This window comes from Trachypithecus francoisi, unplaced genomic scaffold (genome assembly GCF_009764315.1).
Source record: "Trachypithecus francoisi isolate TF-2019V2 unplaced genomic scaffold, Tfra_2.0 Lachesis_group4, whole genome shotgun sequence".
NCBI lineage: Eukaryota > Metazoa > Chordata > Mammalia > Primates > Cercopithecidae > Trachypithecus > Trachypithecus francoisi.
Window position 1 is genome coordinate 107,904,056 of NW_022681469.1, and position 20,630 is coordinate 107,924,685.

Here is a 20,630-nt window from a genome sequence, read left to right on the forward strand (position 1 = left end):
AAGTAGTTGATACTACAGGCACCTGCCACCACGCCCAGCTAATTTTTGTATTTTTAGTGGAGACAGGGTTTCACCATGTTGGCCAGGTTGGTCTTGAACTCCTGACCTCAAGATGATCCGCCCACCTCAGCCTCCCAAAGTGCTGGGATTACAGGCGTGAGTCACCGTGCCCAGCCAGCCCTTGAAGTTCTAAGTCAGCAGCAGCAGATAAAAATGACTATTGGCCGGGCGCGGTGGCTCACGCCTGTAATCCCAGCACTTTGGGAGGCCAAGGCAGGTGGATCACGAGGTCAGGAGATCGAGACCATCCCGGCAGACACAGTGAAACCTGTCTCTACTAAAAATATAAAAAATTAGCCGGGTATGGTAGCGGGCACCTGTAGTCCCAGCTACTCAGGAGGGTGAGGCTGGAGAATGGCGTGAACCTGGGAGGTGGAGCTTGCAGTGAGCCGAGATCGTGCCATTCACTCCAGCCTGGGCAACAGAGCGAGACTCCATCTCAAAAAAAAAAAATTAGCTGGGTGTGGTGGCACACATCTGTGGTCCCAGCTACTCAGGAGGCTGAGGTGGGAGAAAGTCTCCAGCCCAGGAGTCCAAGGCTGCAGTGAGCTGTGATGACACCACTGCGCTCCAGCCTGGATGACAGCAAGACCCTGCATCCAACAACAACAACAAAAAACAAAACAAAACAAAAAGAACGACCAGGTGTGCTGGCTCATACCTGTAACCCCAGCACTTTGGGAGGCCAAGGCGGGCAATAACTTGAGGTCAAAGGTTCAAGACCAGCCTGACCAACATGGAGAAACCCCATCTCTACTAAAAACACAATATTAGCCGGGTGTGGTGGCGCATGCCTGTAATCCCAGCTACTCATGGGGCTGAGACAGAAGAATCGCTTAAACCCGGGGGGCAGAGGCTGCGGTGAGCCGAGGTCACACTATTGTACTCCAGCCTGGGCAACAAGAGCAAAAACTTCATCTCAAAACAAACAAACAAACAAAAAACACCTCCCTGCAGAGTGGGGCAGGGCTCAGGGGTGCCAGGGCCGCACTCCCATTCCTGAGAGGGTGATCAGAGTGGGCTCTGTTGAGGTGGGATCTCTGAGCAAGGAGGCAGCGGGGAGGAGGGGCAGACCATCCCAGACAGAGGTGGGTGTCCACAGGCCGGCGGCAGATACGTCTGGGGGCTCAGGGGACAGCCAGAGGAGGCTGGTGTGGCTGGAATGAATTGGGGGAAAGAACAGAGGATGAGGTTAAGGGAAGATGGGGCCATGTCAGGAGCTGGGACGCTGTTGGAAGAGCTTTAACCTTTGCTCTGAGTGAGGTGGGGAACCACTGCTGGGCTTGCGGACAAGAGGTGGGGTGCGGGGCTCCACAAAGCCCATCTCCTGCCCTAGCCACGCCAGGTGTCAGGGTGTGGAGGCAGCGTCCCCAGCAAACTCTGAGTTCCCTCAGAGCCTCCCGGGGACCCACTATGGAAGAGGCACCCAGGAACCCTTGAAGCTGGAATGCCCTCAACAGCACGGGGGCCTCTGGCATGAGCTTAGTCCTTTTTTTTTTTTTTTTTTTTTAGTTTTTTTTGAGACAGAGTCTCACGCTATTGCCCAGGCTGGAATGCAGTGGCGCAATTTCAGCTCACTGCAAACTCCGCTTCCCAGGTTAAAGCAATTCTCCTGCCTCAGCCTCCCAAGTAGCTGAGATTATAGGCACCTGCCACCACGCCCGGCTAATTTTTTTTGGATTTTTAGTAGAGACGGGGGTTTCACCATGTTAGCCAGGATGGTCTCGATCTCCTGACCTCGTGAGCTGCCCGCCTCGGCCTCCCAAAGTGCTGGGATTACAGGCGTGAGCCACCGTGCCTGGCCAAGTTTGGTCCTCTTTTAACCCCACTGTGCCTCAGTGTCCTCTCGGGTGAGATGGGTGTGGTCCCACCTGCCTTCCTCCTGGAGCCTGGCTGGCCCAAGCAGGAGGCGGCGGCGCTCAACCGGCCTCCAAGCATCTGACGCCACATGAGACTCACCAGCTTATTTTTGTTTCTGGGTACTGGTCACACGACCTGCTCACCGGCTCCTTGCTCCCAGACCTTGCGCTCACCAGCACTGCCACCCACGAGGGCAGCATCATCACCTCCCAGTTACCTCCAAATCATCCCCCCAGCACCGCAGCCAGCTCAGAATGATTTGTTCTGTCGAGAGAGGGGCCTATCAATTATTTCTCTGGAGCAGCCCAGGGCCTTCCAGATGCCCAGGAGGGTCTGTGTCCCAGCTTTCCAGAGAAGGAGACAGTAAAACAGATAGCAATACCTGCGGGCACCCTGGACTGGCCCTGACCAACATTCCCCTTCCCGTGCCTGCCACCCTACAAAGCCCCAAAATCACTTACTTTTTTTTTTCTTTTTTTGAGATGGAGCCTTGCTCTGTCACCCAGGTTAGAGGGCAGTGGCGCGATCTCGGCTCACTGCAACCTCCACCTCCTGGGTTCACTGCCTCAGCCTCCCGAGTAGCTGGGACTACAGGCGCCTACCACCATGCCCAGCTTATTTTTGTATTTTTAGTGGAGACGGGGTTTCACCATATTCGCCAGGCTGGTCTCGAACTCCTGATCTTGTGATCCGCCCGCATCGGCCTCCCCAAGTGCTGGGATTATAGGCGTGAGCCACCGCACCCGGCCCAAAATCACTTTCTGATGCAACACCTTGTCCAACCTCCAAAGCCACCCTGAGGTGCACCTATGTCATGGCCCAGGAGACTGAGGTTCAGAGAGGGAAAGCCACTTGCCCAGGGTTACACAGCTCACCAGGATCTTGACTCCCAACACAGTGACTCCCCTACTCCCGTCCTCACACACGGACCTTCCCCTACTCTTGAGGGGGCTTTCCTGCCAGCACCCACACCCACCTGACCACCCGAAGACCCTGGTCAGAGGCTTCCCTGCCAGCAAACCCTCCTACTCCAGGCAAAGCATCAGGAAATGAGAAATGCCTTTTTTTTTTTTTTTTTTTTTTTTGCCTCTCTTACCCAGGCTGGAGTGCAGTGGCGCAATCTTGGCTCACTGCAACCTCCTCCTCCCCGGTTCAAGTGATTCTCATCCCTCAGCCTCCCTAGTATATGCGACCACAGATGCACGCTACCACACCAGGCTAATTTTGATATCTTTAGTAGAGACAGGGTTTCACCATGTTGGCCAGGCTAGTGTCGAACTCCTGGCCTCAAGTGATCTGCCTATCTCGGCCTCCCAAAGTGCTGGGATTTCAGGAGTGAGCCACCACACCCAGCTGAGAAAGGCCTTCTTTTTACCAAAAGTTCAGAAGCCCTACCACATTGGTTCCAGGTGTGACTTGGGCCCAAACTGCAAACCTCAGGCCCATCTGAGTCTTTCAGGGAGGACCGAATCCCATAGCAACAGGAAGAGCCGCGGCGCCAAGTTTTTCAGGGGGCCAGAGCATGTGCACAGAGGAGCCACAAGCACAGACGGCCGTTTGCACACCTGCAAGCCGTGGTGGGCACACAGGTAACTCCGAGAATCTACATGGGAAACCCAGCTAGACACACACCGACGTCAGCCAACCTGAGCCGCGCAGGAAGGAGTGGCCATGCCAGCTCCAGACTGGCCTGGCTGGAAGATCAGCAGGACGTGAGAGGCAAGCTCTAAAAATAGCCACCTCCTGGGACAATCGCTTGAGTCCAGGAGTTTGAGACCAGCCTGGGAAACACGGCAAAACCCCGTCTCTACAAAACATTTTAAAAAATTAGTTGGGCCTGGTGGTGCATGCCTGTGGTCCCAGCTACTAGGGAGGCTGAGATGGGAGGATTGCTTTAGCCCTGCAAGTGGAGGCTGTGGTGAGCTATGATTGCATCACTGCATTCCAGCCTGGAAGACACAGAAAGACCCTGTCGCTCGCTCGCTCGATCTCACACACACACACGAAAACACAGCCACCTCCCAGTGAAGACCGGAGAATGGTGTGACAGGCTCCAAGCTGGGCATGAGACTGTCCAGGTCCCTCCGTCCCTCGACCCAGATATAGTTCTCGGGCGTCCAGGGCATGACATCTGCCCAGACAGCATTTCCTCTCAAGGACCCTTGTGGCCACATGTGTCTCAGTGGGTCATTCAGGAAAACCCCGGTCCCCACTGTCAGCTGCCACCCGACAGTCCTTCCATCCTGCCAGGTCATTTCTGCACAAGACCACTCCTCACATAGAACCAGAGCTGCATGTGAGCCCTGGGGGTACCCACGGGGAGGGAGCTGCCGTTAGTGGGGGTCAGCTTCCCAGCAGCCTCTGGCACTCATCGACCCATCCATGCTCCAAAAAGGAGACCCCCAAATGGAGGTTCCTCGCTGTCCTTTAGGTCCTGCCCCAGTGTGTCCCCCTCCTCTGCTAATTGCAGTCATGACAGCAGCCAACAGGTCCTGTGCCTGCCTCCTCCAAGCCACACATGGAGCCTCATGGGGAAACTGAGGCTCAGACGTTAAGTGACTTGGCCCTGGTGACACAGCTGGTGGGCAGCGGGGCCTGGTTTCAAAGCCACGGTTCACATTGGAACCCTAGCTGCTCCTGGAGCAGGGATGTTCTGATGGGAGACAGAGGGCAGGACGTCTCCTCTCCCAGAGCACCCATGTTCCAGCCCTGCTGCTATTAATACCATGGGTAAACTCAGACGCTTCTCCTTCCTCCTCCCCTTGCCTTTTTTTGTCCAAAGACCGGAAAAGAGCAGGTCCACATCCCCCCCATCCCCCCGACCCCAGGGAGGGTCGGCCACTCTGAGCAACAAGGGCCACCAGGTTGGCCCAGTAACCAGGTATCCAAGGTTAGGCTGCCCTAAACCGCGCAGCTCCGGGCACTCATTCTCCCCCATCTGACCACGCAGATGCCCGGCCTTCGGGCAAGAAACCACGCTCTGATTCTCGCTATTCTGAATGCGCTTTGCAAAACCTCCCAGCAGCTGCATCGAGCTATTCATTAGCTGAGAGCCGAGACTTTCAGGCGGAACCAGACGGACGGTTTTGGGGTTTCTCACCTCTCAGTTTCCATTCGCTAGGAGGGGAAACCGAGGGCTTAGACCACAGGGTTAGTGACCTCCGGGCCAGACCCTTGGCTTCCTGTTCTCTCTCCTCACCTGCGAACCCCAAACTCCTCTGCCAAGTGTTTCCCTCCCGTGATGGGCGCAGAAAGGACGCACGTCCCTGCCCTCCCCGGCCCTTTGTAAAGTTTGCCATTTCTCGGTCCCTCCTCCCTCGCTTTTCTGGTTTTGAGACCTGTCTTACTTCCCTGCAGGGGTAAATATCCACCGTCTTCTCCCTCAGTCTCCTCGGTGAGGAAGCCTTCTCCCTCCCCGGCACATACACAGGCTTGGGGGAGCCCGGGGCGCCACGACATTCTCTGCGCCCTGGAGGCTCCCTGGGGACGTCCCGCACCCTCCTGGCTCGCCCCAGCCCGGAAGCGCCTTCTTTGGGGCGCCTGACTCTGGATTCCCGACCCGTCCCCAGGTTGCTCCCATCGGGAAGCGAGCAGGTCGCCCCGGCCTGGGAGGACGGCGGGGAGGGGGCGCGTAGCCCTTCCCTGGCCCGGCCTTCTCTGTGCGGGACGTGCCGGAGCTGTGCCGACCCCGGCGCGGCGCTGCACCAAACCCTCGCCAAGTGCGCCCTTCGCGTCTCCGCGGTCCCTGCGCGCTCGTAGCCGCCGCCGCCCGGGCGTCCTCGGGGCTTGCTGCGAGGGCCGGGCCGGCCCCGGAGCTGCCCCTGCTCACCCGCCCCGGCACGGAGGTCCCTCTCCGTCCCCCGCCCCCGAGTCTTCTCCGCGCGCCCTCCCGTACCTCGCAGTCCCGCGTCCGCCGGAGCCTGCAGAGGCCGCGCCGGGCACCGAGCCCCGGGCAGCAGCGTGGGCAGCTCGGCCTGGCCCGGGAGGATCGGGAGGTCCCGGTGACGTCAGCGCGCGGGGCAGGGACCGAGGCGGGCTGGACTGGGGCCGGTGTGGGGCTGCGAGTGGGACAGGAGGGCCACACCCCTCCTGGCGCTCAGTGTCCTGCCCCACTCCCTCCAGCTGCCCGCGGTGCAGCTCATGTGGGCCCCTCCAGCCTCCCAGAAACACCTGGGCAGGGGGCCCTAGAGCCTAAAGCCAAGCAGGTGAGGGAGGTCAGTCAGCCGGGGCCAGTTCATGCCTCCCCAGGTGAGAGGAGTAAACCAGGCTACCCGGCAAGGCGCCAGGTGAGGAGGTGAACCTGGCCACCAGTTAAGGCCCCAGGTGACCAGGTGAGAGGGGTGAACCAGGCCACCAGGAGAGTCCTCAGGTGAGAGGGGTGAACCAGGCCTCCAGGAGAGGCCCCAGGTGAGAGAGGTGAACCAGGACTCCAGGAGAGGCCCCAAGTGAGAGGGGTGAACCAGCACCGCCAGGAGAGGCCCCAGGTGAGAGGGGTGAACCAGGACTCCAGGAGAGGCCCAGGTGAGAGAGGTGAACCAGCGCCGCCAGGAGAGGCCCCAGGTGAGATGAGTGAACCAGCACCACCAGGAGAGGCCCCAGGTGAGAGAGGTGAACCAGCACCACCAGGAGAGGCCCCAGGTGAGATGAGTGAACCAGGCTGCCAGGTTAGTCCCATGGTCAGTGGCCCTGAGGATGGGCGCCTTGCTCTGCCCTGACCAGCTGTGAGCGCAGCCCTGGCCCTGTGCCAGCCACCAGGAGATGGAAAGGACTCTAAGTGTGGGAGGCCGGCAGGACAGCTCCAGACAGAGGCCAGAGGCTTTTTCCTCAGACTGCCCTTTTCCTCTCTGCAAACCCCCCCAGTGCCAGCTTCCCTCAGGCAGCCTCCCACCAGCTCTGCTTCACTGTGCAGAAATGCCCCCCACGCCCTCAGCAGCGCCCCACAGATGGCTGAGAGATTCGTCACCATCATCCCACACCAGTGCAAAGAATTTTTTTTTTTTTTTTAGCTGGAGTCTCACTCTGTTGCCCAGGCTGGAGTGCAATGGTGCAATCTCGGCTCACTGCAACCTCTGCCTCCCAGGTTCAAGTGATTCTTCTGCCTCAGCCTCCCGAGTAGCAGAGATTACAGGCGCCCACCACCATGTCCAGTTAATTTTTGTATTTTTAGTAGAGACGGGGTTTCACCTTCTTGACCAGGCTGGTCTTGAACTTCTGACCTCATAATCCACCCACCTCGGCCTCTCAAAGTGCTGGGAGTACAGGCATGAGACACCACGCCCAGCCACGAGGAATTGTTTTAAGCCTCAAGAAATAACAACACAGCTGGACTCGGTGGCTCATGCTTGTAATCCGAGCACTTTGGGAGGCTGAGGCAGACAGATCACAAGGTCGGGAGTTCGAGACCAGCCTGTCCAATATGGTCAAACCCCGTCTGTACTAAAAATACAAAAATTAGCCTGGTGCGGTGGCGGGTGCTTGTAGTCCCAGCTACTACTCTGGAGGCTGAGGCAGGAGAATCACTTGAACCTGGGAGGCAGGGGTTACAGTGAGCCGAGATTGTGCCACTGCACTCCAACCTGGGCGACAAAGCAAGATTCTGTTTCAAAAAAAAAAGAGAGAGAGAGAAAGAAACAACAACACAATACTAGGTGTCCAGTGTGCAAAATTTGGAAAATTATGAAAAATAAAAACAAAAAGAAGACCCCATAAGCCAATTTATGTAGAGGTAACCTCTCTTACCTTCTTGTCAGACATCCTTCTGATCCCCTTTTCCACCTCATTGAAATATATTTTTTAAAAACATTTTTTGGCCAGGTGCAGTGACTCACACCTGTAATCCCAGCACTTTGGGAGGCTGAGGTGTGCGGATCACAAGGTCAGGAGATTGAGACCATCCTGGCTAACACGGTGAAACTCCGTCTCTACTAAAAAATACAAAAAATTGGCCGGGCGCGGTGGCTCAAGCCTGTAATCCCAGCACTTTGGGAGGCCGAGACGGGCGGATCATGAGGTCAGGAGATCGAGACCATCCTGGCTAACACGGTGAAACCCCGTCTCTACTAAAAAAAAAAACTACAAAAAACTAGCTGGGCGAAATGGCGGGCGCCTGTAGTCCCAGCTACCCGGGAGGCTGAGGCAGGAGAATGGCGTGAACCCGGGAGGCGGAGCTTACAGTGAGCTGAGATCCGGCCACTGCACTCCAGCCTGGGCGACAGAGCGAGACTCCGTCTCAACAACAACAACAACAAAAATACAAAAAATTAGCCAGACGTGGTGGCAGGCGCCTGTAGTCCCAGCTACTTGGGAGGCTGAGGCAGGAGAATGGCATGAACCTGGGAGGTGGAGCTTGCAGTGAACCGAGATCATGCCACTGCACTCCAGCCCAGGTGACACAGGGCTCATAAAGAAATAAATAAATAAATAAAAATTTTTTGAGACAGGATCTTGCTTTGTTGCCCAGGCTGGAATGCAGTGGTACAAACGTGAGTCACTGCAGCCTCGACCTCCTAGACTCCAGCAATCCTCTTCCCTCAGCCTCCTGAGTAGCTGAGACTACAGGTACATGCCATCACACCTGGCTAATTTTTGAAACTTTTATGTAGGGATGGGATCTTGCTATGTTGCTCAGGCTGGTCTCAAACTCCTGGGCTCAAGTGACCCTCCCAGCTCGGTCGCCCAAAATGTTGAGATCACAGGCATGAGCCACCATGCCCAGCCTAAATACATATTTTAAGGGATTCACACCACATACTGCGTTCTACAGGCAGTCCGTGACTTCACACCCATCAATAGCCAGAAGTCCGTCTCCACATCCTGATGGTCTGCGCTGGACTCCGTGTCATGAATCTGTCACCTGGTTTAGGACATTCTGGTTTCTCCTGGTGTCTCACTAGCATATATCACTGTGATAAATGATATTGTTTTTACGGATGTTTGCACAGGTATCTGGTTCCCCCTACCTCAGGATAAATTCCTACAAATAGATTCTGGCTCACAAAGCTGCACTTTTTGACACGTGTTGCCGTGGGGGGATTTTCCAGGTTATTTCTGTTGGGGATGGAGAACTCAGAACCTGAGAAAAGATGAATTTTGTTTGTTCGTTTGTTTTTGAGATGGAGTCTCACTCTGTCACCCGGACTGGGGTGCAATGGCACAATCTCTGCTCACTACAACTTCCACTTCCCTGGTTCAAGTGATTCTCCTGCCTCAGCCTCCCGAGTAGCTGCAATTACAGGTGCCAGCCACCACGTCCAACTAATTTTTGCATTTTTAGGAAGGACACGGTTTCATCATGTTGGCCAGGCTGGTCTCGAACCCCTGGCCTCAAATGATCCACCCGCCTTGGCCTCCCAAAGTGCTGGGATTACAGGCGTGAGCCACCAAGCCTGACCTGAATGTTCTGTCCTAAAACTGCTTATTACAAAGAAATTGTGGAATACCCTTCTCCGGCCCCCCATGCCCCTCCCTGAATAGCTACAGGGATGGGAGCCACCGGAAAAGGGAGCATGTGTTGAGCCCGGAGTGGCAGTTCCTCCTCTGTCTGTTGGGTCAGCCCAGGAGACTGGAAGCCCAGATGAGTAGGGTCCCTCCTGGGTGCCCCAAGGTGGGTGGTGCCATGCCCAGTGCCAGGGTCCCTGGAACATAGAGGCAGCCTGCTGATGACCTGGCCTCTGCCAGCCAAGGCTTCAGGCAGCCAACGCACTGTCCACACTGCACCAGTGACACACTGGTCTCCATACCAGCAGACTGCACACCCCTTTCTGTTTGAAGCTACCTGGTCAGAGTCTATTCTAGAAAGAGGCAGTGATATGGGGACCCCTGTCCTTTCAGCGATGAACAAAGAGGGCTGCCCCCACCTTTGTCCCCATCACCATCCTCTGACCCGGGCACACCTGGGGTTAAAAGATAGCCGTGGTAGGGGAAGGGATAGCATTAGGAGATATACCTAATGTAAATGATGAGTTAATGGGTGCAGCACACCAACATGGCACATGTGTACATATGTAACAAAGCTGCACATTGTGCACATGTACCCTAGAACTTAAAGTATAATAAAAAAAAAAAAAAGAGAGCCGTGTGGCCTGGGGAAGCTGCTTCATCTTGCCCTGCCTCAGTTTCTCCAGGGTGGGTTAAATAGTGGCCCCCAAAAGATGTGCCTACTTGCACCCTCAGAATGGGACCTTATTTGGAAACTGAGTCTTTGCAGATATGGTTAAAGTAAGGATCTCACGATGAGGTCATCCTGGGTCGGAGTCAGGGTGGGCCCTAAATCCAACACAAGTGACCTTATAAGAGACAGAAAGAGGTTCCTCATTGGAGGAACGAGACAATGTAAAAAATAATGACTTTTTTTTTTTTTTTTTTTGAGATGGAGTCTCACTGTCACCCAGGCTGGAGTGCAATGGCATGATCTTGGCTCACCGCAACCTCTGCCTGCCTCAGTGCTTCTCCTGCCTCAGTCTCCTGAGTAGCTGGGATTACAGGAGCCCACCACCAAGCCCAGCTAACTTTTGTATTTTCAGTAGAGACGGGGTTTCACTGTGTTGGTCAGGCTGGTCTTAAACTCCTGACCTCAAGTGATTCACCTGCCTCGGCCTCCCAAAGTGCTGGGATTACAAGCATGAGCCACCACACCCAGCCAACAATGTTTTTAAAAGAGAGAGAAAGAGGCTGGGCGAGGTGGCTCACACCTGTAATCTCCAACACTTTGGAAGGCTGAGGCAGGAGGATCACTTGAGCCCAGGAGTTGGAGACCAGCCTGGGCAGCATCTCTACAAAAAATTGTAAAAAACAGACAGAAAGTAGAAGACACAGAGACACAGAGGAGAAGGTGGAGATGGGAGTGGTGCAGCCACAAGCCAAGGACACCTGGAGCCTCCAGAAGCGGGAATAGGCAGGAAGGACCTTCCCCTGGAACCCTGTGCAGAAGTTCGGCCCTGCCCCAGCCTTGACTTCAGATCTCTGCCCTCCAGAATTGACAGTCATTGTGGGCTGTTTGAAGCCACATAGCTGTGGTCATTTGTCACAGCAGCTGCAGGAAACTCATCCACATTGGAAAACAGGAAAATGCTTCACACAGGTTTTATAAGGATGAGGAAAACTCTCGCAGGGCCTTGGCACACGGAGTCCTAGGAAGCAGCAGCTGCTCACTCAGCAAACTCGAGCCCCTGCGTGTGCTGGGCGCGGGGCCGCGGGGGACAGGGGCTTGGCCTCTCTGCAGCTCAGCCCTGCTCCAAGGCCAGCAGGCAAGAGTGCAGGCAGACAGCGCTGTGGGGACAGAGGAGGACGGCGCTGAGGCTGACTTCACCACACAGCAAGATGAGCCGGGGTCGAGGGCAGAGATGGGGGCATGCCAGGTGGAAGGAACCGTGCGAGCAGAGGCCTGCCTGTCAGAATGTGTGCCGGGCTCTGGGCAAAGACAGGTGCAGGAAGTGGGTCAGGGCCAGGGGAGCAGGAGAAGAGATGAGGCCGCATCTGAGAAGGGGGGTTGCTGAGGGCCAGGGGCTGGGGGGTGAAGGGGCTCGGAACACAAGCAGGGGAGCCCTGCATGGCTCCAGCAGGGGTTTCCATAGCCTGACACTGAGGTCTCCTGGGTGCAGCAGGTGACGTCCAGGTAGGAGGCAAAGGGGTCTGAATCCCGGCCCAGGCAGGATTCACGGGGCCAGACCCCAGCACTGCCTGTGGCACTTGGGGTGCCCTAGCACAGAGTATAGTCAAGGCCTCCTCCCTGCTATGGGCTCCCTGCCTGTGCCTCAGTTTCCCCAGGCCTCCCTGGAGCTGTCACTGTAGCACTGTAGGAACGCAAAGCAAAGCTAAGGACCCTCCTATCGGCCTGAGGCCTCCTGGGCAGCCATTCTTCAAGGGACCATGTGCTGGGGGCCCACCTGGTGTCACCTCGTGCTGGACACAAGACCCTGACCCCTGGAACTGCAGTACCTGCCCCCCACCCTGTCCTGGGGTAGCTGGGGACCCTCTCAGGCCTGAGGGGAGGACCGGAGCTCCCCAGCACGAGGAGCATGCCACTGCAGGGTTGGGGCCAAGCAGGGCGAGCTCCCAGACAGGCTCAGCTGGCCCTGGCCCTGGCCCAGCCTCCCCGTGCCCAGCCTGTGAGGCCACCCTTTGAGCTTCTGGATTAGTATTCACGCCGGGTCCCCAGCTCTGAAAGTCCTTGTTCCCTCCGGAGAGCAGCCAGGGCGGCTGGGGCTAGGGGGATGCTCAGTGCAAAGTGACAGCCCCAGCCATACACTGGGGCCCTTAGCCCGCTCCCCCAGGACCCTTTCTCCACTGTTGGGGCTGTCCATGGGCTCCGCCAAGGCTGGGGGACTGGGAGGGAGGCCCATCTGTCCATTTCTCTGTCTGTCTCTCTCTCTGTTTGTGTCTCTGTCTGTCTCTGTCTCTTGGGGTTCTTGGTCTCTCTCTGTCACCAACTCCCTCCTCCCTCCATCCCTGTCTCCTGTCCTCTCGTGCTGCGTGCAGTCAGGGTCCCGGAGTAACTCCATGTGTAGTTTCTCCAATAGGGGAAGACACACGGGCCAGGCACATGGCAGCGAATCTCCCGTGACATCTCCCTGCACCACCCGTCCCTGGCGGGGTCTGTCTTGACTCTGAGCTGCCTGCAGACCTCCCCACAGCCCCCACAGTTAGACCCTAACAACAAGAATAACAAAGGCTTAGCTGGGCGTGGTGGCTCACGCCTGTAATCCCAGCACTTTGAGGCAGAGGCGGGCAGATCTCTTGGGCCCAGGAGTTTGAGAGCAGCCTGGACAACATAGCAAGACCCACCCGCATCTGTACAAAAAATTTTTAAAAATTAGCCGGACATGGTGGCATGCACCTGGGAGGCTGAGGTGGGAGGATCACCTGAGGCCGGGGAGGTCAAGACTGCTATGAGCCATGATTGCACCACTGCACTCCAGCCTGGGCAAGAGTGAGACCCCATCTCAAAAAATAATACTAATAAATAACAAAAGCTATGTTGATGGTGCCCATGGTCAGGCGCACGCTGGTCAGGCCAGCTTGGGGTTTTCGGGCCTGAGTGGCACCGAGCTCAACCGTGTCCCCGCTCCAGCCCTGTGTCCTCAACTCTGAAACGTGGTTCTAAGATGGATGGGATTTGCCACAAGGGGGCATCCATGGGAAGGGACGCAAACAGTTGGTACTCAGGGTCCTGGAAGGTTTCTGACCTGGAGGCTGCCCTGCCCGGCACCTGTGGGTCACACTGCTTTGGCAGATGCAGGGATCCTGAAGGCCTGGTGTCTGGTGATTTGGCCGGGCGCCCACCCAAGGCCACACTACGGACCATGGAAACCCCCTCGGAGTCCTCAGATGTGCCTGGCCCCTGGCTTGGCCAGCAAGGTCGCCAGGGAGGCCCAGCATCCCTCGGGGTCGCACCCTGGGAAGGAGCCTCCAGGGAGTGCGTGGGCTGCGCTGGGCCGGTCCATGAGGCGCGTGAGGGGCCCCAGCTCTGCAGCCAGAACCCACGGCCGAACCCACGGCCCAGCGGCTTCGTCCAAGTGGCCAGAGCTGGCCTGAAGCAGCCGAGACCTTCCTGAGCCATCACCTCTGCCTCCCACACACCCGGAGCTTGGGTCGGGGGTGAAAAGGAGGAGGGAGCCCCTACTCCTTGGGCGTCTCCAGCAACCCCAGCCGCAGAGGGGATCTTGGGTAGCGAGGAATAGTCGGGGTGCCCAGGACACGCCCGGCTCCCTCTTGAGGCTTCGCTGCCTGGGGCCACTGCGTGTCTGGACTCCTGGAGGAACCTGAAGAAGCCCTGTAGAAGCCGGGGTCTCCAGTGCCTGCTGCGGTGCACACCCGCCCAGCCTGGCAGGGCTCAGGGAGCCTGTGGGGCCGGAGACCCAGGCAGGTCCCCAGAGAGCCAAGTGCCTATTAATGGGAGCTCCGGAAGCAGCCCCCTGGTGAGACAGCTCTGGGGGTGCCACGAGCACCCAGACCTTCTCAGTGCCTCCCATCCCAGGAAACCATATCATCCCGGCCCTGCCCTCCTCCTCCAAGTGCCACTGTCACCAAGGAGCATCTAGTAAACCTCCAAAATCTCTCTCAACTGCCCGCCCCACCCAGGCCGGCTACAGACTCCCCGGCCTTCACACACCCCTTTCCAAGCCACTTGCCCCCAACAGGAAGCCTTTCAAAGACCATGTCTCACCACTGCCAGCTGTCAGCTGCGTCCCTCGGCGCTGTCTGCCCCAGCCTCACATCCCTAGTTCCTACCTCCGGAGTTCCTCTGCCTATGAGGCCCCCTGCACCCCCAGCTGGGCCTCCTCAAGTCGGATGAAGCCCCAGCCTCCTTCAGGGCCATGGCCCCTCACCACCTCTCCCGGGCTCCAGACTCCGTCCTTTCTTCCCTGGCCTCCTGGCCTTTGCCCGGGCTGTGCCCTCCGCCTGGAGCAGCGGCCTGGATGCCTTCCACCCCATGTTTAGGCTTCAGGCCCCACGGCTGCCTCTTCCCAGAACCCTCCCGGCACGCACTTTGACGACTCTCACAAGTACCTGTTCAGCGTCAGCCTTCGCCCAGGAGTACAGGCTGGGGACGAGGGCAGCGGCCGCCTCTGCCGGTCCTGTCAGCACCTAGTGCGATGTCCAGGCCACCGTGGGTGCTCAACCCGGGCGGCTGTGCTGCCGCAGGTCACAGCACCAATCAGACACCCCCATCCCCACACACACCCTGCACCGGCCCACACGGCCATCACACTCGGAGCACACACACTCATGCGGCTGCACTGTTGGTACACGCACAGGCGCACACACCCACACGCACAGGCGCACACGTGGGGGCATGCACGCTGGGGTGCCCTGACCTCCCCGCACGCCCTCCTGCAGCCGCCCCGGCCTCTGTCCTCACGCGTGTCACACACAGCCGGGCGTGCTTGCTCACGCCGTCCCGAGACGTGGTTCCAGCCGGCGCCCGGAGCTCGATCAGGAGAGCTGCTGTTGGCCGCCTCTCCCTGCCAGCGTTTGCCAAGCGGTTTCCATGACGACACATCTTGGCTCCGACAGGAACCAAGGAGTGTGGGGAAGAGGGTCCCCACGGAGGGGGCGAGGCGAGGCAGGAGGTCTCTGCGTCTTCAGGCTCCCGGCAGGCATGGGGGACTCCACAAGTGCAGACACCCCCCCAACCCCAAGGAGGCGGCTCTGGGATGGTCCCTCTGGGCTGCCTGGCACAGGAACTGACTTAGGTCACTCAGTCATTCAACAAACTTTCTGGAAGAGCCACTCTGTGCTCGCAGCTGGGGCTGCGATGCCGCCCAAGACATGGGCTCGCAAGAGGCTCAGAGTCGAATCCTGAGGTTAAACTGACGTCCCCGTCACCCCACTGAGGGTCCCATCTAGCAGGTTGGCCCGTGGCTCCCTGAGCCCCATGGCCCACCAAGCACCTTCTCAAAGTGGGGCTCCCCTCTGTGGTAGATCAATTACAAACATGACCCCAATGTCCCACTCCTTCCTGAATCACCATGCCCTTTGCCGTGTGACTTTGCCCCAACTCCTACCATAGAGGTGGCATCTACTTCCCCATCCTTCAATCTGAGCCTGTCTTATGACTTGCTGTGGCCAGTAAAAGGTGACAGCAATGACATTCCCAGCTCTGAGCTTAAACCTCCAGGGACATGTGTGCCTCGTCTGCTCTCTCCGACTCCTGCTATTGCACAAGAACGAGCTGGGCTGCTTTGCAGGAAGGCAAGAGGGCGATGGAGCCTGGGTCACCCTAGCTGAGGCCATCCGGGACTAGCTAGCTAGCTCCCAGCCGCCCACAGATGTGCGAGTGAGCCCAGCCAGAACTAGCCAGGCCCAGCAAGGAGCAGCAGTACTGCCTGGCCCTTCTTTAATACTAAGGAAATGTGAAGTCATGTGTTTGGAGCTATTTGTTACTCAGCACTAGCTAACTGATACCCCTCTCTCCAGGGCCCTGGCCAGCAGCTGCCCCACCTCAGCACAGGCCAGAGGCTCTAGAAGTTCCCAGGGGTGCTGAGAACCAGGCCATGGGGAGGGCTGGATTCCACTGGCTAACAGTGCCAGAGGGTGCCGAGGGCAGAGCTTGTGGGAGGGGGTTCCCATGTCAAGTCCGTGGCAGGAGCTACTGAAGCAGAAGCATGACTCTCCACTGCCTTTCTTTGTCTTGGTTTTTCCCCCTGTGAAATGGGCCCATCACCCTGTCCTGTCTCATGGGGCTGCCTGGTAAGGTAATGTGTGTGGCAGCTGGATGCGGATCAACTATGTGTCAGCGCTGGGCTGCAACCTAGGGATAGAGGCCCATTGCTGCCTTCTAGGGACCCACAACTGAGAAGGTGACATCACTAATCCCAGCTCACAGACTGGAAACAGTGGGGAGAGGAGGGCGGCTTGCCTGAGGCCCAGGACACACAGAAGCAGGTGGGCGTGGCCACAAGCCCCAGCTGGGTCTGAGCTGGTCGTTATCTTCATGTTTTTCTCCCCGTGATCACCTTTTTGGAAATATTATACTTCCTGAGATAACTGCACTTATGAGGTAATGATTGGTACAAGTTTATAGTCTCTCTTTTTTTTTTTTTTTTTTGAGATGGAGTCTTGCTCTGTTGCCCAGGCTGGAGTGCACTGGCGCGATCTCGGTTCACTGCAAGCTCCGCCTCCCGGGTTTAGGCCATTCTCCTGCCTCAGCCTCCCAAGTAGCTGGGACTACAGGCGCCCACCACTGTACCTAGCTAATTTTTTGTATTTTTTAGTAGAGACGGGGTTTCACCGTGTTAGCCAGGATGGTCTCGATCTCCTGACCTCGTGATCCGCCCGTCTCGGCCTCCCAAAGTGCTGGGATTACAGGCATGAGCCACCGCGCCCCGTCTTTTTTATTTGTTTGTTTTGAGACAGTGTCATTCTTTCACCCAGGCTGGAGTGCAGTGGCACGATCTCGGCTCACTGCAACCTCTGCCTCCTAGGTTAAAGCAATTCTCCTGCCTCAGCCTCCTGAGTTGCTGGGATTATAGCCACCACGCCCAGCTAACTTTTATATTTTTAGCAGAAACGGGTTTCACCATGTTGGCCAGGCTGGTCTTGAACTCCTGACTTCAAGTGATCCACCCGCCTTGGCCTCTCAAAATGCTGCGATTACAGGCATGAGCCACTGTGCCCGGCTCACTCCTTTTTTTTTTTTTTTTTTTTTTTTTGAGACAGAGTCTCACTTTGTTGCCAGGATAGAGTACAGTGGTATGATTTTGGCTCACTGTAAACTCTGCCTCCCAGATTCGAGTGATTCTCCTGCCTCAGCTTCCCGAGTAGCTGTGATTATAGGCGCCCGCCAATATGCCCAGCTAATTTTTGTATTTTTAGTAGAAATGGGGTTTCAGCATATTGGCCAGGCTAGTCTCGAACTCCTGACCTCAAGTGATCCACCCGCCTTGGCCTCTCAAAATACTGGGATTACAGGTGTGAGCTACTGCGCCCGGCTCACTCCGTTTTTTTGAGACAGAGTCTCACTCTGTTGCTAGGATAGAGTACAGTGGTGCAATTTTGGCTCACTGTAACCTCTGCCTCCCAGATTCAAGTGATTCTCCTGCCTCAGCCTCCCGAGCAGCTGGGATTACAGGCACCTGCCACCATGCCCAGATAATTTTTGTATTTTTAGTAGACGGGGTCTCACCATGTTGGCCAGGCTGGTCTTGAACTCCTGGGCTCAAGAGATCTGCCCCCCTCAGCCTCCCAAAGTGCTGAGGTTATAGGCGTGAGCCACTGCACCAGGCCCTGCAGTCTCTTTTCACCAGGCACGGTGGTTCGGCGTTACTGCCCGGGCCCTGCAGTCTCTCTTCACCAGGCACAGTGGTTCGGCGGCCCGGGGCCTGCAGTCTCTCTTCGCCAGGCGCGGTGGTTCGGCGTTACCGCCCGGGCCCTGCAGTCTCTTTTTGCCAGGCAAGGTGGTTCGGCGTTACCACCTGGGGGGCAGCTGATCCGCACTGTTTCCCCCGCTCTGAGTTCCCCCAGGCCAGAGCTGAGAGCCAGGCTCACCAGATCCCTGCAGGAGGACCTGGTATCTGAGTCCAATTTTCCTCCAGCACGAGGCCTGGCATTTAGTTACCTGCTATCTTGTCAGCTGTTCAGTGTTCTTGGCCTTTGGATATTTCACCCGGCGTGTTTCTTTTTTTTTTTTTTTTTTGAGACGGAGTCTTGCTCTGTCACCTGGGCTGGAGTGCAGTGGCCGGATCTCAGCTCACTGCAAGCTCTGCCTCCCGGGTTCACGCCATTCTCCTGCCTCAGCCTCCGGAGTAGCTGGGACTACAGGCGCCCGCTACCTCGCCCTGCTAGTTTTTTGTATTTTTTAGTAGAGACGGGGTTTCACCGGGTTAGCCAGGATGGTCTCGATCTCCTGACCTCGTGATCCGCCCGCCTCGGCCTCCCAAAGTGCTGGGATTACAGGCTTGAGCCACCGCGCCCGGCCTCACCCGGCGTGTTTCATTGTCTTCAGGGAAATGGCTGGTCCAGGCACCCAGCCTGCTGTCACCGGTAAGGGACATGTGCCCTGAGATGGGGCTGAGGTCACTGCTGCACCCTGGTGGGGCACACCAGCCCACGGCTGTGCCGCCCAGGAGGTGCCCTTCTGTCGGAGGGCATTTGTCAAAACCAGCAATGGTTCTCATTCTGTGGCCTCGTGGGGTCAAGAGGAGAGAAGTCAGGGCCAGTCCTGCCCAAAATGGGGAGTATTATAGAAAACCTTTCCTACCTTAAACTGAAAACCTAAAGGACTACACTCTTAGGGTAAGAATGAATCGGAATTAGCCCTGCTCCCTCCACAAGAAAGACACTTGGTGCTAAGAGAAGCAAAAAGAAAAAGTTCCTGAGAAGTTAGGGCAACAGGTCTTCTCCAGCACAGATTTGAGGCACTCAATGCGTTGTTTTGACACAGGGTATCTCTCTGTCACCCAGGCTGGAGCACGGTGGCGTGATCATGGCTCACTGCAGCCTCGAACTCCTGGGCTCAAGCAATCCTCCCACCTCAGCCTCCCAAGTAGCTGGAACTTCAGGTGCATACCACCATGCCCAGCTAATTAAAAAGAAAAGAAATACACCAGGTGCAGTGGCTCACACCTGTAATTCCAGCACTTTGAAAAGCCACGGCAGGTGGATCACCTGAGATTAGTTCGAGACCAGCCTGGCCAACCTGGTGAGACCTGGTCTCTACTAAAAATACAAAAATTAGCCAGGTGTGGTGGTGGGTGCCTGTAATCCCAGCTATTGGGGAGGCTGAGGCAGAACTGCTTGAACCCAGGAGGTGGAGATTGCAGTAAGCCGAGATCACACTACTGCACTCCAGCCTGGGCAACAAGAGTGAGACTCTGTCTCAAAACAAAAAAAAATGTGTAAAGATCGGGTCTTTCTATGTTGTCCAGGCTATTCTCAAACTCCTGGCCTTAAACAATCCTCCTACCTCAGCCTCCCAAAGTGCTGGGATTACAGGCATGAGCCACCGTGCCCAGACCTTTGAGGGGCTAGTATGTTTGGTTTACAGTGGCCTCCAGTGGGTAGTGCCCCAAATTACTCCTCCCTAGTGGACTCTACCTTCATCCTAGGCCTCAAAGAATCTCTCCATCAACATTTTTCAAAGCCAGTGAGCAGCACATAAAGATGACTAAGAACACAGGGAAACAGGGCACCATGAGTGACCTGCACAGGCTTCAGACACGAGGACGGTTGTGCACTGTGCCAGACACGGGTGGTTGTGTGCTGTGACCGACACTGGCCAGGTGGTCCTGTTGACTTGTTTCCAGGCACCCGGCCTAACCACAGTCCCCACGATCCTTCATAGCTGGACACAGCCACACGGCTCAAGTCTGGACAATGGAATGTGGGTGATGATGACAGAAGCAACCTCCAGTCCCAGCCCATAATAAACTCTCAAAGAAGTTAGTTAAAGGAGGGCCAAGTGCAGTACCTCATGCCTGTAATCCCAGCACTTTGGGAGGCAGAGACAGGTGGATGACCTGAGGTCAGGAGTTAGAGGCCAGCCTGGCCAACATGGCAAAACTCCATCTCTATTAAAAATACAAAAATTAGCCAGGTGTGGTGGCATGTACCTGTAATCCCAACTACTCGGGAGGCTGAGGCAGGAGAATCACTTGAACCCAGGAGGCAGAGATTGTCATGAGCTGAGATTGTGCCACTGCACTCCAGCCTAGGTGACACAGTGAGACACTGTCTCAAAAAAAAAAAAAAAAAAAAAAAAGAGGAAAGGGGGAAGAGGAGATGAGAGGAGGAAGAGAGAAAGAGAGAATATCTGAAAGGATAGTGGCTAAGAATTTTCCAGAACTGATGAAAACTACTAATCCACAGATTTAAGAATCCTAGTGAATTCCAAGCGGACCAAATAAAAAGAAACTCTCACCTACACAAGATAGTAAAATTGCTAAACACCAAGAACAATTAAAAAAAAAAAATCTTAAAAGCAGCCAGAGGAAAAAGAGAGTTACTTTGAAAGAACAGACGTTAGACTGACAGCCAAACTCTTGAACACAGCGACAGAAGTCAGGGGACGCTGGGATGTGCTGAACAAACCAACGCACTACAAGAGAGTAACTGCCTAGCTGGATGTGGTGTGGTGGCTCACGCCTGTAATCCCAGCACTTATGGAGTGCTAGGAGAATCACTTGAGGCCAGGCTGGTCTCGAACTCCTGACCTCAGGTGATCCGCCCACCTTAGCCTCCCAAAGTGCTGGAATTACAGGCGTGAGCCACTG